Here is a 17,178-nt window from a genome sequence, read left to right as displayed (position 1 = left end):
ATGTATAAGAATCAAGTTTGGGATCTTGTTGACCCACCTGAAGGTATTGTACCTATAGGGAACAAATGGGTTTTCAAGAAGAAAATTGGTTCTGATGGAAAGGTAGAGACCTATAAGGCAAGGCTACTAGCGAAAGGGTTTCGCTAAAGGCAAGGAATAGACTATGAGGAGACTTTCTCGCCTGTTGCCATGCTTAAATCAATTAGGATTTTATTAGCAATAGCTGCATACTATGATTATGAGATTTGGCATATGGATGTCAAAACAGCTTTTCTCAATGGATACATTGAAGAAAACATTTTCATGGAACAACCTAGGGGATTTGAATCCCAAGATGGTTCCAAAGTATGCAAGCTAAAGCGATCCATTTATGGGTTGAAACAAGCTTCGAGGAGTTGGAACATCCGTTTTGATGAAGCCATTAAATCCTTTGGTTTTATCAAAAATGAGGATGAGCCATGTGTATATAAGAAGGTAAGTGACACAGCTATCACTTTCCTTGACTAATATGTGGATGACATAATCGTTGATGGGTAATGACACGGTATGTTGACGACTATAAAGGTATGGTTGTCAAATACATTCTCCATGAAAGACTTAGGGAGGCAACCTATATTCTTGGGATTCGCATCTATAGAGATAGAGCGAAAGAATAATTGGTTTATCCCAAAGTCTATACTTGGAAAAGGTGTTAAAGAGGTTTAACATGCTTGATTCCAAGAGAGGATTGTTACCAGTGAGACATGGTATCCATCTTTCTAAAGAGATGTCTCCAAAGACACCTGAAGAAAGAGATAAGATGGCTAGGATTCCATATGCTTCGGCTATTGGAAGTTTAATGTATGCAATGTTGTGTACTAGGCCGGATATCGCATATGCTGTTAGTTTGACTAGCAGGTATCAATCCAATCCAGTTTGGAACATGGATAGTCACAAGAATATCCTTAAGTACTTGAGAAGAACTAAGGATTTATTCTTGATTTATGGAGGTGGAGGCTTGCAATTGGATGGTTATATCGATTACGATTTCCGATCGGATATCGATGATAGAAAGTCTACCTCTGGATATGTGTTCATTTGTAATGGAGGTGCGATCGGTTGGAAGAGTTCCAAGCAGCACGATCGCAGATTCCACTCATCGAGGTCGAGTATATTCTTTGCATCGATGTCGCAAAGGAAGTCGCTTTGGATAAAGAAGTTCGTGACAGAACTTACAGTAGTTCCTTCCATTGAGTAGTTCCACTACACTGTGACAACAATGGAGCAGTCATACAGGCTAAGGAACTAAGGTCTCACCCAAAATCCAAACACATAGAAAGGCACTGCCACATTATCAGAGATATAGTTGGACAAGGCGATATAGCCATGCAGAAAAATAACATCAGCTGAAAAACCAGCTGATCCATTCACTAAGCCTTTGTCACAAGCTCAGTTAGACCGACATCTTGAGAAGATAGGTCTAAGATATTGTAATGAATGGCTCTAGTGCTAGTGGGAGATTGTTAGTAGTATGCCCTAGAGCATATCATTTAGTATGTATCTTGTACATATTTTAATAATAAAAGGCATTTCCACTTTTCCGTTTACATAATATATTTATGTGTAATAGAAAAGGTCCATTGATATTTTGTTAGAAATATTATTCTTAAGTTGTTAAGAATATGAGTGACAATATTTCTAGCACAAAGTATCATAAATAGGTTCACAATCGAGGATACTTCATAATAAGGACATGACTTATCCAGAAAGATTGTATTCATGTTTGTTCCCAAGTTATTTATATGAGATATAAATAAGATGGAATGGTGAGTCTCATGCCATATAACAAACATGATAGGCACTTATAAATGATAAGTAGGCCGAACCAGTGACACTTATGACAAGCACATGGAGTTTACTCTTGTCAATGTTTTGTCATAAATCATATCAGTGCATATAATCTTTAGACCTGAGATAGCACAATTATCTTGTATATAGGTAGTTTGAGTTTGATACTGCTTTCATACTTGTACTATGTATGGGTATATGGGCATGTGTTGGCTCCTGCTAGTTATATATGGAGGTAGGTGTTGATCAAGATGGAATCTGTTCCTCTAAGTAAATAGAGATAAAATCCTATGTTCATTTAATTGTTCTTGATGTTTCAAGTTCTGGCCAGATGATAGATTTATTCGTAAAAGAGTTTCGATGAGAAAATCTTTTAATCAAGAACTGGAATTAAAAGAGAACGTAATATTCATAGCAAATGGAGTTTGACATAAACCATGACTCACTTGAGTTGGGATTTTGTAACAGAGAGATTCTAGTGCATGGTAACATATGATTATAGGTTCATTTAAGGTAAATCTTATTACTAATTGGGTGGCCATGGCATGCTATGCTAGGTGTTAACCATGGTCTATGAGGTTCATAAAATGATTTAGAGAAATCATTTATGGTAAGAAAGAGTTCTGATGATATTAAGAGTTGATATCATGTCTCATTGCCAATTAGTGATGAGCCTAGTAAGTCACACACATACACAAGTTATCACCTATTTAAATATGATTTAATTAATTAATTAAAGAGTTTAATTGATTAATTAAATAGATTTGGTTTGCAATAAAATTGCAAAGTCCCTAGCATGACTTGAAACCAAATCTAGATTATTGGATGTGTAGTATAAATTAAATTTATATTTAAAGTGTTTAAATATGAATTTAATTGATGAGAAATTAATTAATAGAGATTAATTAATTAATTTATATTTGATATAAATTAATTAGAAGAAGAAAATAATTATTTTGGGTTAAGAACTCAAAATTAAGACACAGGGGCATTTTGGTCATTTCACAGTGTGACACGTGGCACCATGAGATGGTGACTTGCCAAATATTTTTTAATCATGTAAGATGATTAAAATCAAGATTAAATATAGGTTTGACACTTGGCACAATGTGATTGGGTCACTTAAACCTAGAGCTAATCAAAAGGTGACATGTGGCTAGGGTTTAATGTGTTAACCTAGCTATTTAAGTGGGGTTATGAAAAGAAAACATAACCAGCAGCCTCTCCTCTCATATGTCACGCCACTTTGAGCCTCTCCAGCTATTTCTCTTCATCTCTCATCAATTCAAAGAGATTAGCTATCAATCTCTTGAATTAAGAACACTAGAAATTGTTTCTAGTGTCCTGTTTACATCTCTAATCTCTTAAAAGGCAGAACTTGAATTTCTAATTAATAGAAAAGGCTTTAGAAGCTGTTCAAGGGCTGCCATAGGTGTTCTTGGTGTGGACAAGCTAGAGGGACAACATCTGGTGTCCTGAAGACGAATCTCAAAGGCGCAGACACGCTGCAGCACATCAAGAGGTTAGTGTAATCGTTCTTGATTTAATCTAGGGTTCTAAAATTAATCTGATTAATTTTAAAATCTTAAATGGCAAATACAGATCCAAAAACATATTAAAAGAGTTTTTAATATGTTGTTTATTATTGAAATCAAATAGATAAAAATAAATCTTGCATGGTGCATGTGACCCTAGGTGAAAATTTTGAATTCAATGGTATAATCTTGTGTTTTTCACGCTTCCGTTCCTTCAGGAGCATCGAGCAATACACCGGCTCCTAGCCTTGCCTCACCCTCAGCACCTCCTAAACCGTGCTTCATTGCTCATGAGCACTTCAAGATGACTTATGCCAGACTTTCTGGCAATGCTACTCCCCAATCAAACCCCCAGCCCATCACTACCACAACATTCTCCCCACTTGAGAAAGAGGTTGAATTTATAACTCGAAGTGGGAGATGTTACGGGAATGAAGAGAAAGAAAAGAAGAGAGGGAAAGTAAAAATGGGAGAGCCACAAGAGAATACGGAAGAGGAGGTTGAGAAAGTGGAAAGAGGAGAATGAACAGGAAGAACTGTTGCTTCAAATAATGAAGCAAAGTGAGTACGACGTGGTTGAACAGTTAAGGAAGACACCTGCTCGAATTTCACTGTTGTCACTAATTTTGAGCTCAGAGGTGCACCGTCAAGCCCTGCAGAAAATTTTGGATCAGGCCTTCGTAAACCCCGACATCACACTGGGGCAATTCGAGAAGATAGTGGGACAAATTCAGGCATCCAATTTTGTCACTTTCTCAGAAGAAGAGATAGACCCTGCAGGCTTAAAGCACATTAAAGCTCTGCATGTAACAGTAAAATGTAAAGGTTGCATAGTTACCAAGGTCCTCATCGACAATGGATCTGCGCTCAACGTCTTGCCCAATGCCACCTTGGCAAGGCTGCCTGTCGACCGGTCAAACATGCGTCAAAGTGCTATGGTGGTAAGAGCTTTTAACGACACAAGGAGGGAGGTACTGGGAGACATTGACTTGCCGCTCCAAATCGGCGCATGCACTTTCAATGTCATATTCCAAGTGATGAACATTGAACCTGCATACACTATGTTGCTAGGGAGGCCTTGGATCCATTCAGCAAATGCTGTTCCTTCAACTTTCCACCAGAAGATTAGATACATTATGGGCGGCAGAATCATCACTGTGAAAGGGGAGGAAGCCATGCTGGTCACCAAGCCACAATCACTTCCTTATGTGGAAGCAGCTGAGGAGTCATTAGAAAGCTCTTTCTAGGCTCTTGAATTGCAAGAAACAACTTCGAGAAATGAAGGGGCCGCGACTATGGTAGCGAAGGTAATGCTGAAGAGTGGTTATGAAAAGGGCAAGGGGTTAGGCGCCACATTATAGGGAATTGTCGAACCTATACCAGCTATCCAAAAGGTTGGCCGTTACGGTTTGGGTTATGAGGAAGACGCCCTCATGGATGGACAATTCTGGATGAGAAGTATGCTTCGGGATCAGAGATTTGATCAGAAAATAGGGAAAATGAAGGTAGTCCCGAAAATTACAGAGGTCTTCACCAAGCTGGTCATTGAAAATCCAGCAGAAGCTGAAGAATCACCCAATGAACCATCCATTGATGTCATCCATCTCGATTCCTTGTATGAAGCTCTAGTCTCGCCAATAGCTGAAGGGCAAGAACTAGACAACTGGACAGCAGAGGACATCCCTGTACTCAATTTTGAATAAAGTACCTTTGGTTATCTACACTTGATCATTTTGTCCATGGTGACAAGTGTAATACTGTAAACGGACCCTTTTCTTATGATATGAATATTAATGAACTAATAGTGCATTTTATTCTCTTTTCCTTTCCTTTTGAAATCCATTCTTATCATATGTTCCGCTTTCGTTTCTTCAGGACCATTCATCAATTAACACCTAATAATTCAATAGACTCATAAATTCCTCTGGTTAATTTTGAAATCCCCATAACTGCCATTACTTCAAGCGATTCTGAGGGAGAACTCGTAGAAGAAAGGGATGAAAGAGATGAACCTTCCCTAGTGCCTTACGGGGACGAAACGCACACCGTGAATTTAGGCACAGAAGAAATAAAAAGGGAACTTAAAGTTGTGGAGAGTGCAAAATTAGAAGATATGATCAGTTTGCTCAAAGAATTCCTGGATGTATTTTTATGGAGCTATAACGATATAATCGGCTTAGACCCTCACATAGTGACGCACAAAATTCCCTTAATTCTGAGGACAATCTGGGTAAAGCAGAAGTTAAGAAGAATGAACCTTGACACGCTGCTCAAAGTTAGGGATGAAGTCAAAAAACAGTATGATGCTGGGTTTCTGGAAGTAGTCAAATATCCCCAATGGATAGCTAACGTTGTCCCGGTAATGAAGAAGGACGGGAGAGTCAGGGTGTGCGTTGATTACAGGGATGTTAATAAAGCAAGCTTGAAAGATGATTTCCCTCTCCCACACATAGACATGCTAGTAGACAATGCTGCAGGATTGGGTAGATGTTCATGTATCGATGGGGCGTCCGGGTACATTCAAATCCCCATGGATGAACAAGATAAGGATAAAACTGCTTTTATCACTCAGTGGAGAGTATTCTGTTATCGGTCATGCCATTTGGCTTAAAGAATGCTAGCGCTACCTACCAACGCGCTATGGTCACATTATTCCACGATATGATGCATAAAGAAGTGGAGGTGTATGTGGATGATATGATCATCAAATCAAGGGAAGGAGAAAGCCATGTGCAGGTGCTGAAGAAAGCATTCGAGAGACTCAAGAAGTATCAGCTGAAACTGAACCCTGCCAAATGCATATTCGGAGCTAGATCTAGGAAGTTGTTGGGATTCATAGTGAGTGAGAAGGGAATAGAAGTAGATCCAGACAAAGTTCGAGCTATTCAAGAGATACCATCGCCAAAAACAGAAAGGGAGGTACACAGTTTCCTAGGGAAGTTGAACTACATCTCGAGATTTATTTCCAACCTCACTGCTAAAGCTGAGCCTACTTTGAAAGAACAACACCACTCAATGAGATTCTGTTTGTCAAGAGGCTTTCGAGAAAATTAAGCAGTACCTGTCAAATCCACTAGTATTGGTTCCTCTGGTGGTAGGAAGGCCGTTGATTCTGTATATGGCAGTCCAACAGAGTCCAATGGGATGTGTTTTGGGGCAGCATGATGATACCGGTCGAAAGGAGAGGGCCATTTATTATCGGAGCAAAAAGTTCAATGATTGTGAGTCGAGGTACTCTTTCCTAGAGAAAACTTATTGCGCGTTGGCCTGGATGGCGAATCGGGTTAAACACTACATGTTGAATCATAAGACATGGCTCATCTCTAGGATGGATCCTATTAAGTATGTGTTCGAAAGCCCATTTGTACCGGGAAGGATAGCCAAATGGCAGGTCATACTCTCTCAATATGACATTTTCTATATGACCCGAAAGGCAGCAAAGGGTAGCGTAATCACTGATCTTTTAGCAAAGAACCCTATCCAAGATTATGAAGCCTTGGATTTTGAGTTCCCTGATGAGCATGCTAACGAAGTCGACGGCGAGGAAAAAGAGCCAGCTGATGTATGGGAAATGTATTTCAACGGAGCTGTTAATTTGTCCAGTAATGGAATCGGAGCTGTGTTGGTATCCCCGAATGGAAGACACTTCCCAATAGCCATCAAGTTAAGGTTTGAATGTACCAACAATGTCACTAAATATGAAGCCTGTGTGATGGGTTTACAGGCTGCCATCGAAATGAAAGTCAGGAAGTTAGAGGTATATGGAGATTCAGCCCTGATCATTTATCAAGTCAAGGGAGAATGGCAAACCAAGGATCCGAAGTTAATCCCATATCAGAAGTACCTATTGGAGTTGATTAAGAAATTTGAAGAAATCTCTTTCACTCACCTCAGTCGAGACAAAAATCAATTCGCAGATGCCTTAGCCACCCTGGCTGTCATGGCTCAAATAGAAGAAGGGCAGATGACTCAGGAATTGTAGATCAAAGCAAGGAGTGAGCCAGCGTACTACTTAATGATCAAGGAAGAAACAGATGGTAAACCTTGGTATCATGACATCCAGGTCTCCATCAAAACCAGAGAATTCCCTCCAGGGGCAAGTAGAAACGAAAGAAGAATGATCCGGAGATTAGCTTTGGGATACTTCCCCAGTGGAGAAATTCTATACAAAAGGAGCTCCAACGGCGAATTGTTGAGATGTATAGATGCAAAAGAAGCAAAGAGGATCCTTTTCGAAACTCATGAGGGGAAATGTGCTACCCATGCTAATGGGCATATGATGGCTAAGCAAATCTTGCGACGAGGGTACTTCTGGACTACAATGGAGAAGGATTGCATTGAATACTTTCGAAAGTGTCACAAATGTCAAATCTACGCGAATCCGATAAATGTCCCGCCTCACCAATTGTTCAACCTCGTCTCACCATGGCCTTTTGCAATATGGGGAATCGACGTAATTGGTCCCATTAACCCCAAGGCATTCAATGGTCATAGATTTATCTTGGTAGCTATTGACTATTTTTCTAAATGGGTCGAAGCGACATCATATGTCCACATCACGCAGAACACATTTCTGAAATTCCTCAGAGACAATGTCATCTGCTGACATGGCCTCCCTAGTGAAATCGTCACTGACAACGCCAAGAATTTGAATGGTCCAAAGATTCAGAGAATATGTGATCAATACAAGATCCGACATCTCAATTCCTCACCATACCGTCCCCAGATGAATGGAGCAGTAGAAGCCGCAAATAAAAATCTCAAGAGAATAATTCGGAAAATGACAGTCACCTATAGAGATTGGCATGATATGCTTCCCTACGCCCTTCACGCATACTGGACTTCCGTAAGGACATCAACTAGGGCAACCCCATACTCACTGGTTTTATGGGATGGAAGCTGTATTACCTATTGAAGTGGAAATTCCTTCCCTAAGCATTCTAAAGGAATCAGGGATTGATGAGTCGGAGTGGATCCAATCAAGGTTGGACCAATTAAATTTGCCAAATGAGAAAAGGTTAGCGGCAGCGTGTCATGGGCAATTATACCAGAGAAGAATGGCTAGGGCATTTAACAAAGGCATTCACCCACTCGAATTTCAACCCGGGGACCTAGTCCTGAAGAAAGTGCTTTCGAATCAAAATGATACTTGGGGTAAATGGCCACCAACTTATGAGGGACCCTACGTGGTCAAAAGGGCATTTTCTGGTGGGGCCTTAATCTTGACCCACATGGACGGTGAAGAATTTCCAAGACCCGTGAATGCCAACACCATCAAAAGGTACTATGCCTAAAAAAAAAAAAAAAAAAGGAGGTAGGGGTGAAAACCCAAAAAGGCGCTCCTAGCGAAATGTGCGAAAGAAGGCGAAAACCCGGAAGGGTACTTTTTGTAAAATGAGTGGGGTGAAAACCTGAAAGGGCGCCCTGAAAGAGTAAAGAAAAAAAAAAAAAAGAAAAAAAAATCTAAGGGTGAAAACCCGAAAGAGCGCCCTTAGAATCAGAAAATGGAGAAATAAGGAAGAAGATATGGGACCAAAGAAGGAAAAATAAACCATCACAACATGAATCTTCGTCAATAGAGTACTTGAAATAATGGTAGTTAAGAGACTTCAAAGTTAACTACGAGGAATCTGTGAGATCTATCCTTGTGCCCTTTTTCTTTGAAATTGTACCTTTATTTCTCAAGTCGTAATAAAGCCATAATAAAGTCATCCTTTCACTTTGATCTATTTGCTTTGCACATTTGCATTTTAATTTATCTTTTTGCTTTCCCTTTCTCATTTACTCACACTCTAATGCTATTTTCTATGCGCTATTAATTTGTTAAAATTTTGTTATAAGATTAGGACTTAGATGTTGATAACCTCGTATACTTTGCTAAGAAACTTACAGGGAATGGGCGACAGTAAAAAAAAAAAAAAAAAAGGGGCGAAAACCCGGAAGGGCGCTTCTAGTCGAATGGGCGGAATGGAAAGTGAAAACCCGCAAGGGTGCTTTCCGCAAAACAAGAAGAAAGCCGAGAACAGAAAAAGAGGCATCCGGGGAAGTGAGTAAGGAAAGGGAAGTTGTAGGTCAAGTTTTGTAACTCGTCCTCCATTAATCGTTGACCCTCGGGATCCTGTTAAGTACACTTCGTCACGGAAGAACTTCTCGCTTCAGGTTAGGCTTATTTTGTAAGTTGATTTTAATTTTCCAGCATTTTTAATTTCATGTTATCAACCTCTGGTTCCTTGATCTAAGTTGATTTTAATTTTCTAGCATTTTTAATTTCCTATTACCAACCTCTGGTTCCTTGGTCTAAGTTGATTTTAATTTTCCAGCATTTTAAATTTCCTGTTATCAAACTCTTGTTCCTTGATCTAAGTTGATTTTAATTTACCAGCATTTTTAATTTCTTGTTATCAATCTCTGGTTCCTTGATCTAAGTTGATTTTAATTTTCCAACATTTTAAAGTTCCTGTTACCAACCTCTGGTTCCTTGATCTAAGTTGATTTTAATTTTCCAGCATTTTTCATTTCCTGTTACCAACCTCTGGTTCCTTGATTTATGTTGATTTTAATTTTCCAGCATTTTTGATTTCCTGTTAGCAACCTCTGGTTTCTTGATCTAAGTTGATTTTAATTTTCCAGCATTTTTGATTTCCTGTTATCAACCTCTGGTTCCTTGATCTAAGTTGATTTTAATTTTCCAGCATTTTTGATTTCCTGTTATCAACCTCTGGTTCCTTGATCTAAGTTGATTTTAATTATCCAGCATTTTAAATTTCCTGTTATCAACCTTTGGTTCCTTGATCTAAGTTGATTTTTATTTTCCAGCATTTTAAATTTTCTGTTATCAACCTCTGGTTCCTTGATCTAAGTTGATTTTAATTTTCCAGCGTTTTTTATTTCCTGTTATCAACCTCTGGTTCCTTGATCTAAGTTGATTTTAATTTTTCAGCATTTAATTTCCTAGTTCCTTGATCTACGTTGATTTTAATTTTTCAGGATTTAATTTCCTGTTATCAACCTCTGGTTTCTTGATCTAAGTTGATTTTAATTTTTCAGCATTTAAATTCCTGTTACCAATCTCTAGGTCGCTGACCTAAGTAGGTTTTAATTTCCTAACTTTAATTTTGAGTTTCAAAATTTTAATCGACAAAATATGGGTCTAAATCTTTACATAATTCCTACACGGGAAATTTTTCCCTTCCATAGAAATTATGTAAAGAGGGGCAGCTGTCGACACCATATTTTGGCCGATCCCCGAAATCAATAGACTTTGAAATCGATCCCAAGCACTAAGTCTCCATGTCGTTCAGTTCATTTTTGATCTCTCTTCATAGGGATCAAACCGACACCAAGTCTCCTTGTCGGTCAATCACATTACCGATCTCTCAAACCAATTATCAAGTCTCCTTGCCAGTCAATCAAATTTTTGATCTCTTGTCAAACGAAATCGAACCAACATTAGGTCTTCATGCCATCCGATCTTCCTTTCATAAATATTGTAGATAGTTGTTTAATAAAGTTAAGGTTTTGATCCGGCTTAATGGTGCTTCCGATCTTAAATGTTCAAATCAGGTTTCCAATTTTAATAATCTTAAGTTCCGCTCGGTGTTTGTTCTAGGTTTAGGCTGATCTCATGCTTATAATGTTTTACTGATCTCTCACACATAGATTAATAATCGCTTTCAAATTGTTCTAATATGTTCAGACAATCAGGCGCTTATACAACTTAGATACTTTCCGATCTCATCAAGTCATTGGACAAAAGAGAGAATTTCATTTCAAAATAAAATACAAGTCATTCGGCTGGAGGATCACCCCCAGCCTATTCTACATTTTGCTCACCCTCTCCATCTCCCTCAGCTTCCTCCTCGCTATCCTCTTCATATTGGGGAGCCAAGTCCACCATCCAGGAAAAATCCTCTTCAGGATAATGCTTCTTGAGCTTGGCTAAAAGATCCCCATGGGCGTTCACATAAGCACTAGCCTCCCTCATCACTGCCTCTTCTTCTTTTGCTCTAAGTTCTTCAGTGAGGTGAGCGACATCAGTAGCTCGGAGCGCTCGAGCTTCTTCAAGAACATGAACCTGCTCAGCCAGTTTATCTTCATAGAACTTCATCCGCCCCTCAATTTCAGCTATGTAGTTTTGGGTGGATGAAAGTTGGGCTCGGGCTAAAGCCGCTTCCTGACCCACCTTCTAGATCTCCTGCCTCAAATGATGAGCCTTTTCCCAGATGATATGTTGGTTCACCAAACTCTCCACGCTTAGGCTCATAGTCTGGGTCAGGATATCATCGAGATTGTTCGGGGTCAGCTTATTCCGATCCTCCTAAAGGCAGATGGAGGCCCCTAAAACCTTAGCCAAACTCGAATTCTCTCGAACGGTTCGGTCCTTCCCAACCTCTCAAGGGAGTGAATCAAGACTTGAGTGCCGTGGGAAAGGGTCCTTATAGGAGGTTGGGAAGGACCCCCTTCCGCACCCAAAGCAACCATTGGAGGTGGCGGTTCTTCCTATCAAGGAAGAGACCGGATCACTTCTATTTCAGGGATTGACGGCCCCGAGCGTCAGGAAGAGCCTCCCTGCATCACCCCTAGATCGTGCCTTGGTGTCTGAGAGGCCTCGGCACGCTTCATCTCCTGCACTTTCCTGGAGACCTCTCTCTTCTGCTTTTGGCTCTCTTTGGAAGCCTCGCCGCTCGCCATGCCTGCACAAAGAAAAAGTCAGTGAGTTCGCTAAGGCCCAGAGATCAGAGATATAGAAAGTACCGAGGCCGAGGTCAGAGAGCTAAAGCCCACGTTCTTCGCCGGTAACCAACTGCATTATCTAATGATGCAGTTCGGCCTTTACCGCATCTAAACAGGAGAACTTTTGATTGGCCGCTTGATCCTTTAGCTCCATTACCATTGCACCCTCTTCTCTGCTCAAGGCAATGTGCTTCGGAAGTGATGGGCCCAGATGCAGCCAGCTACGTGGGAAACCCTCAAAGCCGTTCGGAATCTTGCTCCTCAGAATAAAAAAGCGATTCTTCCAATTCTTCAGTGAGGAGGGCAGATCGGTAAAGAACCCGCAATGCGGCTTTGCCTGAAAGAACCAGTACTCGTCGTCCTTTCGACGAGTTAGCCTATATAGCTCGGCGAACACCTTCGCTGTGGGACTGAGTCCCTTAGCTTGGCAGAGGCCTCTGAAGGCTACCAGGATCTGCCACGAGTTCGGATGTACTTGGGCTATACATACTTGGTGAAATTTTAGAACTTCTTTGAAGAAGTCATCTAGAGGGAACCGCAGCCCGGCTTTTAATTGCTCTTCGTATATCATGATCATATCATTTTCTTCGAAGAAATGATCGGCTCGGAGATCACCATGGCATCTGATAAGCTCGTATGAGTCAGTCCGAAGGTTGTATTCTTGGCTAATCGTCTGCAGATAGGTTTCTTGAAGGATTGACAGCAGCTCATCTATGCGAAGGCTTTCTCTCCCTGAGGTGTGCGTTCGTCTTGAGGGTGCCGCTTGACTATGGGCTGAAACAGAAGTCGTAGGAGGTTTAGATCGCCTGCTTAGTCTGACCACTTCAACTTCATCTGATGACCACGTGACCTGAACGGAAGGGGGGCTCGCCGCTCTCTGACCCTCGGCGTCGCTCATTTTCAAAGAAAAGAGAAAATTTAACTAAAAGAAAGATCAAAACCCTTACCAGAGTGTGATCGATGTCGGAAGAACTTGAAGAAAAGAGAGAATTTTGGAATCGCTTGCGAGATGGTAAAAATGACATAAGGGAGCAACTGGCTGACCCATCCCCTATTTATACCCGTCTGAGCATTTAATGCTCACAGTGCTGGTTAAAGATCGATAAATTAAGATAGATGTTTAAAGTTATAGATCGGCTAAGGGCTATTCAGTTAGGAATCGGATCGGATAAATGCATTAGAGATCGAAAAATAACCAATGCAATAATAATAAAATGATAATTGTCAAAATAAAATTTCATTTCCAAAAGGTCAGATTACATCATTTGAGCGATCTCAAGAGATCGGATTACATTAAAGGTCAGATTACATCAAATTGGGCAATCTCTAGAGATCGGATTACATTAAAGGTCAGATTATATCATTTGGGCGATCTCTAGAGATCGGCGGTATATCCTACCTAATAAAGGCCTATGTCAAAGCCTAGTCTCGTGGCTAAATCAAAAGATGTGTTTGATTAGGAAACCAGCCATCGACATCGAATAGATGTACAGCTCAGATGGGGTGACTATGACTCTCATGAGGATAGGAGAGGTCATCGTCAATGTTATAGCTCGGAACCGAGCCACTGTCGGGACACCCGATGTGGTGAGGAGCCAAGTGAGCTTCAAAGGGCAGTCACCAATGGTAAGAGGGAAATTAGCAGTCTTCTCGCTCAAAATCGGTTCGCCGGTTATATTGGTCGACCGACTCAAAATCGACACGATCGATATTCTCAACCTGGATCGGTAAATTAGTCTGGTTCTCTCACTATCATCAGAGGTGGCCATCGTGATTTTCTGATCACCGGGTTCATAAATTTTAGTCGATAAACAAAGGGAGCAGTCAGAAAAAGATCAAAAGCAGTTGCCATGGCCAGGATTATTGCCGGAGCAGCTAAAACAAGAAAAGTAAGAAAGCAGAAAGAGAAGAAAATGAAATACGGAAGGGTGTCCCGTTGAAGGTATATATATAGAGAGGGTTTGAGCATTTATTTCTAGCAGAAAATGAAGCGGACGCCTCAGTAACCGAAGGAATAAATGCTTTGACTAAATCAACCTGGATAGAGAAGAAGGTGCTGGAGTGAGAGAGATCGGGAGAGGGGCCCGACATGAGAGATCGAAAAAGGTCATGATGGAAAGATCGGAAGGGGTGGGAAATCGAAAAGCAAGGAGAGGATGAGACAACATTCAATAACTGTCGTCATAATCAGAGCCGAGGTAGTTAAAGCGTTGCAGACGAGATCAAATCTCCACCGCATGCCTCATTTGCAGAATTGCCCACATTACTGACAAGTGCCAGGACATGTCATGACAGTCCTTGTTAGTAGTATGCCCTAGAGCATATCATTTAGTATGTATCCTGTACATATTTTATTAATAAAAGGCATTTCCACTTTTCCATTTACATAAGATATTTATGTGTAATAGAAAAGGTCCATTGATATTTTGTTAGAAATATTATTCTTAAGTTGTTAAGAATATGAGTGACAATATTTCTAACACAAAGTATCATAAATAAGTTTACAATCGAGGATACTTCATAATAAGGACATGACTTATCCAGAAAGATTGTGTTTATATTTGTTCTCAAGTTATTTATATGAGATATAAATAAGATGGAATGGTGAGTCTCATGCCATATAACAAACATGATAGGCACTTATAAATGATAAGTAGGCCAAACCAGTGACACTTATGACAAGCACATGGAGTTTACTCTTGTCAATGTTTTGTCATAAATCATATCAGTGCATATAATCTTTATACCTGAGATAGCACAGTTATCTTGTATATAGGTAGTTTGAGTTTGATACTGCTTTCATACTTGTACTGTGTATGGGTATATGGGCATATGTTGGCTCCAACTACTTATTATAGAGGTAGGTGTTGATCAAGATGGAATCAGTTCCTTTAAGTAAATAGAGATAAAATCCTATGTTAATTTAATTGTTCTTAATATTTCAAGTTCCTGGCCAGGACAGATAGATTTATTCAGAAAAGAGTTTCTGATGAGAAAATCTTTTTAATCAAGAACTGGAATTAAAAGAGAACATAATATTCATAGCAAATGGAGTTTGACATAAACTATGACTCCAGCTTGAGTTGGGATTTTGTAACAGAGAGATTCTAATGCATGGTAACATATGATTATAGGTTCATTTAAGGTAAACCTTATTACTAATTGGGTGGCCATGGCATGCTATGCTAGGTGTTAACCATGGTCTATGAGGTTCATAAAATAATTTAGAGAAATAATTTATGGTAAGAAAGAGTTCTGATGATATTAAGAGTTGATATCATGTCTCATTGCCAATTAGTGATGAGCCTAGTAAGTCACACACATACACAAGTTATCACCTATTTAAATATGATTTAATTAATTAATTAAAGAGTTTAAATGATTAATTAAATAGGTTTGGTTTGCAATTAAATTGTAAAGTCCCTAGCATGACTTGAAACCAAATTTGGATTATTGGATGTATAGTATAAGTTAAATTTATATTTAAAGTGTTTAAATATGAATTTAATTAATGAGAAATTAATTTATAGAGATTAATTAATTAATTTATATTTGATATAAATTGATTAGAAGAAGAAAAATAATTATTTTGGGTTAAGACCTCAAAATTAAGGCATAGGGGCATTTTGGTCATTTCACAGTGTGACACATGGCACCATGAGATGGTGACACATGGGATTACACATTAGCTTGCCAAATGTTTTTTTAATCATGTAAGATGATTAAAATCAAGATAAAATATAGGTTTGACACTTGGCACAATGTGATTGGGTCACTTAAACCTAGAGCTAATCAAAGGGTGACATGTGGCAAGGGTTTAATGTGTTAACCTAGCTATATAAGTGTTGTTATGAAAAAGAAAAACAACCAGCAGCCACTCCTCTCCTTTGTTATGCCATTTTGAGGCTCTTCATCTATTCTTCTTCATCTCTCATCAATTCAAAGAGATTAGCCATCAATCTCTTGAATTAAGAACACTAGAAATTGTTTCTAGTGTCCTATTTACATCTCTAATCTCTTAAAAGGCAGAACTTGAATTTCTAATTAATAGAAAAAGCTTTAGAAGCTGTTCAAGGGCTGCCATAGGTGTTCTTGGTGTGGAAAAACTAGAGGGACAACATCTGGTGTCCTGAAGACAAATCTCAAAAGCGCAGACACGCTGCAGTGCATCAAGAGGTTAGTGTAATCGTTTTTGATTTAATCTAGGATTCTAAAATTAATCTAATTAATTTTAAAATCTTAAATGGCAAATACAGATCCAAAAACATATTAAAAGAGTTTTAATATGTTGTTTATCATTGAAAACAAATAGATAAAAATAAATCTTGCATGATGCATGTGACCCTAGGTGAAAAATTTTGAATTCAATGGTATAAACTTGTGTTTTTCATGCTTCCTTTCCTTCAGTCCTGTACATCTCGATCTCCACCGTTGATCTTACTAGTAAGGACAAGTCCGGAGCCCTTGGATCAAAGAGAAGATGACAAGACTGGCGCCTTCTATTCCCAGCCTTCGGATTTCCCTTGACAAAAGATTTTGAATAGTTGGATTAGAAAAGAAAAAGGACAAATGTTCGAAATAGGATCTTAGCCATTCATTTTGATTCTCTCCAATTCTCAGGCATCAGATCATGTCCTTTAAAATCCAAACCTTTCATCTCCCTCAAAGAAAATCCTGACCCTTCATTTGGAGCACCCATTCCCTATAAATACCTATATGAAACACTGTGAAGAGGGAGGAGAGCGAAAGAAAAAGGGTGGTGATTATAGTGGAAAAGCTCTGAAAGTTGATTCAGTTTTGCTACTCTGCTATTTTTAAGCTTTCAAAATAGAAAAAACTTCAGAAACTAGTTTTCTAAAGTATTTTCCTTAAAGGAGTGTTGGACACTGAAACTCTTTATTTTCAGTTTGTTCATTGCTTTGCGATAACCTCTCTTAGTTTCAGTTCTGTTCTCATCATCTTTATATTCACTCTTATTTTACAAGCTCAATCTCATTCAAGCCCGGTTATTGTCATTTCGGTTCGATTGCATTTTAACTTGGTACTCTTCATTACAAGGCAAGCATTAGTCCCCAGACTATTA

Source organism: Hevea brasiliensis, chromosome 5 (assembly GCF_030052815.1).
Source record: "Hevea brasiliensis isolate MT/VB/25A 57/8 chromosome 5, ASM3005281v1, whole genome shotgun sequence".
In the NCBI taxonomy this organism is placed as follows: Eukaryota; Viridiplantae; Streptophyta; class Magnoliopsida; order Malpighiales; family Euphorbiaceae; genus Hevea; species Hevea brasiliensis.
Note: the sequence above shows the minus strand (reverse complement) of the source record.